Below are 7,670 nucleotides of genomic sequence, written 5' to 3' on the forward strand. Positions count from 1 at the left end.
CTCTTCTCCCCTACAGTAAAACAACCTCATCATGATTCATAATGTCTCCCCCCTCTTCTCCCCTACAGTAAAACAACCTCATCATGATTCATAATGTATTCTCCCCTACAGTAAAACAACCTCATCATGATTCATAATGTCTCCCCCCTCTTCTCCCCTACAGTAAAACAACCTCATCATGATTCATAATGTATTCCCCCTCTTCTCCCCCAGTTCCTCCCAACCCCTGTTAGACCAGCGCCCCCCCCCTCCCCTGTCAGCCTGTGGGTCTGTCTCAGAGTGGCTTCATGCTATCAAGATGTCTCGTTATGAAGAGAGCTTTACACAGGCAGGATTCACCAACCTGGAGGTCATCGCACAGATCTCTACAGAGTACGTATTACACACTACATACTACACATTACACACTACACAGAGCACACGCACACAATTATTAAACTCTCCCTCTCTCTCTCTCCCCCTCTCTCCCCCTCTCTCTCTCTCTTTCTTTCTCTCTTTCTCTCTCCTTCTTTCTTTCTCTCTTTCTCTCTTTCTCTCCTCCTCCTCCTCTAGGGATCTGTTGCGTATAGGAGTGACTCTAGCGGGACACCAGAAGAAGATTCTCTCTTCCATCCAGACCCTTAGAGTTCTCAAAACTCCTCCCACACTCAGATACTGACCAATCACCTATTACAGCCTCATGGAAGCTCCCCCCACCCTTCCATACTGGCCAATCTCACCAAAGCCCTTCAACAAGCCACCAGCCAACCACGTACCAGTTGTGATGATGTCACTACGCCAACGGTGTCCCAAGCCAATCTTTGTACTCGGTTCCACTGTGATGACACAATAGATGTGTGTGTACTCTTCATCCAATCAGGAAGACGGAGAGAGAGACAGACATGAACTCTCTCCTGAGAGATTCCTTCAGTTTTCCAATACTGCCTTGTTGGAGTCCACGGGAATACTGGACATTAACTTGGTTTTATAATACTGCCTTGTTGGAGTCCACGGGAATACTGGACATTAACTTGGTTTTATAATACTGCCTTGTTGGAGTCCACGGGAATACTGGACATTAACTTGGTTTTATAATACTGCCTTGTTGGAGTCCACGGGAATACTGGACATTAACTTGGTTTTATAATACTGCCTTGTTGGAATCCACGGGAATACTGGACATTAACTTGGTTTTATAATACTGCCTTGTTGGAGTCCACAGGAATACTGGACATTAACTTGGTTTTATAATACTGCCTTGTTGGAGTCCACGGGAATACTCAACATTAACTTGGTTTTATAATACTGCCTTGTTGGAATCCACGGGAATACTGGACATTAACTTGGTTTTATAATACTGCCTTGTTGGAGTCCACTGGAATACTCAACATTAACTTGGGTTATAATACTGCCTTGTTGGAGTCCACAGGAATACTGGACATTAACTTGGTTTTACAATACTGCCTTGTTGGAATACTCAACATTAACTTGGTTTTATAATACTGCCTTGTTGGTGTCCATGGGAATACTGGACATTAACTTGGTTTTACAATACTGCCTTGTTGGAGTCCACGGGAATACTCAACATTAACTTGGTTTTATATTACTGCCTTGTTGGAATACTCAACATTAACTTGGTTTTATAATACTGCCTTGTTGGAGTCCACGGGAATACTGGACATTAACTTGGTTTTATAATACTGCCTTGTTGGAGTCCACGGGAATACTCAACATTAACTTGGTTTTATAAAACTGCCTTGTTGGAGTCCACGGGAATACTGGACATTAACTTGGTTTTACAATACTGCCTTGTTGGAGTCCACGGGAATACTCAACATTAACTTGGTTTTATAATACTGGCGGGATCCTCTCGGAATACCATTGGAATACTGTGGAAGATTTCTCCCCTGGAACACTGTTTGGGATAAAGGATTTCGCCCAATCAGGTTTTCCCAGATATTCCCTCTGACTGAGGTGTGGTGCTGGACCTTGTAGACTAACTGCTAATCAGAGACATCTCTGATTTAAAACCTGACTTCTAGAGAGACTAACTCTGATTTAAAACTTGACTTCTAGAGAGACTAACTCTGATTTAAAACCTGACTTCTAGAGAGACTGACTCTGATTTAAAACATAACTTCTAGAGAGACTGACTGATTTAAAACCTGACTTCTAGAGAGACGGACTCTGATTTAAAACCTGACTTCTACAGAGACTGACTCTGATTTAAAACCTGACTTCTAGAGAGACTGACTCTGATTTAAAACCTGACTGCTTCTAGATAGACTGCCTCTGATTTAAATCCTGACTTCTAGAGACTAACTCTGATTTAAAACCTGACTTCTAGAGAGACTGACTCTGATTTAAAACATGACTTCTAGAGAGACTGACTCTGATTTAAAACCTGACTGCTTCTAGAGAGACTGACTGATTTAAAACCTGACTTCTAGAGAGACGGACTCTGATTTAAAACCTGACTTCTACAGAGACTGACTCTGATTTAAAACCTGACTTCTAGAGAGACTGACTCTGATTTAAAACCTGACTGCTTCTAGATAGACTGCCTCTGATTTAAATCCTGACTTCTAGAGACTAACTCTGATTTAAAACCTGACTTCTAGAGAGACTGACTCTGATTTAAAACATGACTTCTAGAGAGACTGACTCTGATTTAAAACCTGACTGCTTCTAGAGACTGACTCTGATTTAAAACCTGACTTCTAGAGAGACTGACTCTGATTTAAAACCTGACTGCTTCTAGAGAGACTGCCTCTGATTTAAAACCTGACTGCTTCTAGAGAGACTGCCTCTGATTTAAAACCTGACTGCTTCTAGAGAGACTGCCTCTGATTTAAAACCTGACTGCTTCTAGAGAGACTGCCTCTGATTTAAAACCTGACTTCTAGAGAGACTAACTCTGATAACATGATCAGGTCTATATGGACTTCTTAGGAACGAGAGGGAGGGGATAAAACAGAAAGAGAGAGGGGGGGATAGAGAGGGTAAAAGAGGGTAAAACAGAGAGAGAGAGAGAGAGAGAGAGCGAGCGAGAGGGTAAAAGAGAGAGAGAGAGAGAGAGAGGGTAAAAAAGAGAGAGAGAGAGAGAGGGTAAAATAGAGAGAGAGGGTAAAAGAGAGAGAGGGTAAAAGAGAGAGGGGTTGTAAAACACAGAGAGAGAGAGAGAGAGAGAGAGAGGGTAAAAAACAGAGAGAGATAGGAGGATGGAAGAGCATAAATGACTGATAGACTGATAAAGATGGACAATTCTCCTCTCCTCTATCATCTCTCCATCTATTTGTTCCTGGGTTAGTGTTTAAAGATACAATACTTCCACGGTCTAGTGAGACTGCTGCGCTGAGACTTTCAGAATGTCTGCTGCCATTTCATAACCTCTCCCAAGTCACAGAGGTACTGATGGACCCTAGAGTTGACCTCTGACCCGAGCCCATGTCTCCATGACCTATGGAACTATGGGACTTTAGTCCTGAGGCCTCTCCCGTTGCATTATGGGTGAGGTAGTATCCCAGTCCCTCACATTGAACTCTCTGTATTGAAGTTGTTTATTGTTTATTATTATGATGAATTCAGGATGTTTTGTAATAATTATAATTATTCTGTTACCTTTTCTAAGAAACAGTTATTAAATATGACTGATATATATTATTTTTATAGTATATATACAGTCGTACATATGACTGATCGATGTCTATTTGAGAGAAGATTGATTGGGAGAGGGGCTTGTCTGTCTGTTGCTGTGACCAATCACAATAAAGATGACTTAAGCTGTCCCGCCCACTCTGTGTACCACGTCAGCTGTGTGTGTGTGTGTGTGTGTGTGTGTGTGTGTGTTAATCAGGGTCCTGCAAGTCTTTATCTAGTGACCTGTTGACCCTCAAGCCGATACCACGACGGCCCTCAAAGAACTTCAATGGACTTTATTCAAACTGGCCGCATTTATTGTAGCTGTGCACTTTAACGAAGCAAATTTGAGGAAAACACTACCGCAACTGCTACTCAACTGCTACTCAACTTCTCCTCAACTGCTGCTCCAACTGCTACTCAACTGCTACTCCAACTGCTACCTCAACTGCTACTCCAACAGCTACTCAACTGCTACTCCAACTGCTACCCAACTTCTACTCCAACTGCTACTTCAACTGCTACTCCAACTGTTACTCCAACAGCTACTCCAACTGCTACTCAACTGCTACTCAACTGCTACCCAACTGCTACTCCAACTGCTACTCCAACTGCTACTCCAACTGCTACTCCAACTGCTACTCAACTGCTACTCAACTGCTACTCAACTGATACTCCAACTGCTACTCCAACTGCTACCCAACTGCTACTCCAACTGCTACTCCAACTGCTACTCCAACTGCTACTCCAACTGCTATTCCAACTGCTACTCCAACTGCTACTCAACTGCTACCCAACTGCTACTCCAACTGCTACTCAACAGCTACTCAACTGCTACTCCAACTGCTACTCAACTGTTGCTCAACTGCTACTCAACTGCTACTCAAGTGCTACTCCAACTGCTATTCCAACTGCTACTCAACTGCTACTCCAACTCCTACTCCAACTGCTACTCAACTGCTACTCAACTGCTATTCAACTGCTACTCCAACTGCTACTCCAACTGCTACTCCAACTTCCGGGATGCCTACAAGGCCCTCCCCCACCCTCCCTTTGGCAAATCAGATCATATCTTCATTTTGCTCCTCCTTTCCTATAAGCAAGACTCAAACAGGAAATTCCCGTGCTAAGGACTATTCAACACTGGTCTGACCAATCGTAATCCACGCTTCAAGATTGTTTGATCACGCGGACTGGAATATGTTGCGGGTAGCTTCCGAAAATAAAAATTGATGAATACACTGATACGGTGATTGAGTTTATCAGGAAGTGAATGGGAGATGTTGTTCCCACTGTGACTATTAAAACCTTCCTTTACCAGAAACCATGGATGGATGGCAGCATTCACACAAAACTGAAAGAGCGAACCACTGCATTTAACCATAGAAATGGGAATATGGCCAAATACAAACAGTGTAGTTACTCCCTCCGTAATGCAAACAAGCAAAATGTCGGTATAGAGACATTTACATTACATTTAAGTCATTTAGCAGACGCTCTTATCCAGAGCGACTTACAAATTGGTGAATTCACCTTCTGACATCAGTGGAACAACCACTTAGACAAAGTGGAGTCGCAATTCAACGGCTCAGACATGAGACCTAGTTAAATAAATAAATGTGGTCTACAGACAATTATGGACGACAAAGGGAAAACCACCCACGTCTTGCTTCCGGACAAGCTAAACACCTTCTTCGCCCGCTTTTAGATAACACAGTGCCACCAACGCAACCCGCTACCAAGAACTGTGGGCTCTCCTTCTCCGTGGCCGACGTGAGTAAGACATTTAAACGTGTTAACCCTCGCAAGGCTGCCGGACCAGACGGCATCCCAGAGCCGCGTCCTCAGAGCATGCGCAGACCAGCTGGCTGGTGTGTTTACGGACATATTCAATCTCTCTCTATCCCAGTCTGCTGTCCCCACTTGCTTCAAGAGGGCCACCATTGTTCCTGTACCCAAGAAAGCGAAGGTAACTGAGCTAAATGACTATCGCCCTGTAGCACTCACTTCCGTCATCATGAAGTGCTTTGAGAGACTAGTCAAGGATCATATCACCTCCACCTACCTGACGCCCTAGACCCACTCCAATTTGCTTACCGCCCCCAATAGCTCAGCATTTAACACCATAGTACCCTCCAAGCTCACCATTAAGCTGGAGGACCTGGGTCTCGTCCCTGTCCTGTGCAACTGGGTTCTGACGGGCCACTCCCAGGTGGTGAAGGTAGGAAACAACACCCCCACTTCGCTGATCCTCAACAAGGGGGCACCACAAGGGTGCATGCTCAGCCCCCTCCAGTACTCCCTGTTCACCCATGACTGCGTGCACGCCTCCAACTCAATCATCAAGTTTGCAGATGACAAACATGCATCTTGAGTTGTCATAATTATCATTTAAATAAATAAGTCTAAGGAACTGGGCAATAGCCATGAGGGGATGTTTTTTCCTGTTGGAGTAACAGTGGTAGGCTTGATTACCAACAACGACGAGACGGCCTACAGGGAGGACGTGAGTGATGCCAGGGAAATAACCTCTCCTTCAACATCAACCAAATGAAGGAGCTGGTCAAAACTGGGACCGAGAGACTGAAAAACAGCTTCTATCTCAAGGCCATCAGACTGTTAAATAGCCATCACTAGCCTGCCACCACCCGGTCACTCAACCCTGCACCTTAGAGGCTGCTGCCCTATATACATAGACATTTTTTGGGCCTTCCTCTGACACGGCCTGGTGTAGAGGTCCTGGATGGCAGGCAACTTAGCCCCAGTGATGTACTGGGCCATACGCACTACCCTCTGTCGTGCCTTGCGGTCGGTCGGAGGCCGAGCAGTTGCCGATGGTGCAGCTGTAGAACCTTTTGAGGATCTGAGGACCAATGCCAAATCTTTTTAGTTTCCTGAGGGGGAACAGGAGTTGTTGTGCCCTCTTCACGACTGTCTTGGTGTGTTTGGACCATGTTAGTTTGTTGGGGATGTGGACACCAAGGAACTTGAGGCTCTCAACCTGCTCCACTACAGCCCCGTCGATGAGAATGGGGACGTGCTCGGTCCTCCTTTTCCTGTTGTCCACAATCATCTCCTTAGTCTTGGTTATGTTGAAGCATAGGTTGTTATTCTGGCACCACCTGGTCAGGTCTCTGACCTCCTCCCTATAGGCTGTCCTGTCGTTGTCGGTGGTCAGGCTGACACTGTTGTGTCGTCTGCAAACTTAATGATGGTGTTGGAGTTGTGTTTGGCCACGCAGTCATGGGTGAGCTGGGAGTACAAGAGGGGACTGAGCACGCACCCCTGAGGAAGTCCAGGATCCCATTACAGAGGGAGGCGTTTAATCCCTGGGTCCTTACCTTAGTGATGAGCTATGAGGGAACTATGGTGTTGAACACTGAGCTGTAGTCAATGAACAGCGTTCTCACACAGGGACTATGGTCAGTCTATCTGACACCAGATAAACTGTATTTTGTCTTCTTGGGCAACAAATTATCTGGGGTCATAACTTGTTGCCCTGGGAGACTAAATACAGTTAATCTGGGGTCATAACTTGTTGCCCTGGGAGACTAAATACAGTTTATCTGGGGTCATAACTTGTTTCCCTGGGAGACTAAATACAGTTTATCTGGGGTCATAACTTGTTCCCCTGGGAGACTAAATACAGTTAATCTGGGGTCATAACTTGTTTCCCTGGGAGACTAAATACAGTTTATCTGGGGTCATAACTTGTTGCCCTGGGAGACTAAACACAGTTTATCTGGGGTCATAACTTGTTGCCCTGGGTCTAGAAGACTAAACACAGTTTACCTGGGGTCATAACTTGTTGCCCTGGGAGACTAAACACAGTTTATCTGGAGTCATAACTTGTTTCCCTGGGAGACTAAACACAGTTTACCTGGGGTCATAACTTGTTGCCCTGGGAGACTAAACACAGTTTATCTGGGGTCATAACTTGTTTCCCTGGGAGACTAAATACAGTTTATCTGGGGTCATAACTTGTTGCCCTGGGAGACTAAACACAGTTTATCTGGGGTCATAACTTGTTTCCCTGGGAGACTAAACACAGT

The 7,670-nt window shown here is 44.9% G+C and overlaps 1 long non-coding RNA gene across 1 annotated transcript; it reads left to right on the top strand.

Moving 5' to 3' along the window:
- The first annotated feature begins 218 nt into the window (after positions 1–218).
- Positions 219–3,766, top strand: LOC135510155 (uncharacterized). Its single transcript, XR_010451073.1, has 2 exons — positions 219–372; positions 553–3,766. It is a non-coding gene; the product is annotated as an uncharacterized LOC135510155 (long non-coding RNA).
- Positions 3,767–7,670: the final 3,904 nt, after the last annotated feature.

This window comes from Oncorhynchus masou, chromosome 23 (genome assembly GCF_036934945.1).
Source record: "Oncorhynchus masou masou isolate Uvic2021 chromosome 23, UVic_Omas_1.1, whole genome shotgun sequence".
Taxonomy (NCBI): Eukaryota; Metazoa; Chordata; class Actinopteri; order Salmoniformes; family Salmonidae; genus Oncorhynchus; species Oncorhynchus masou.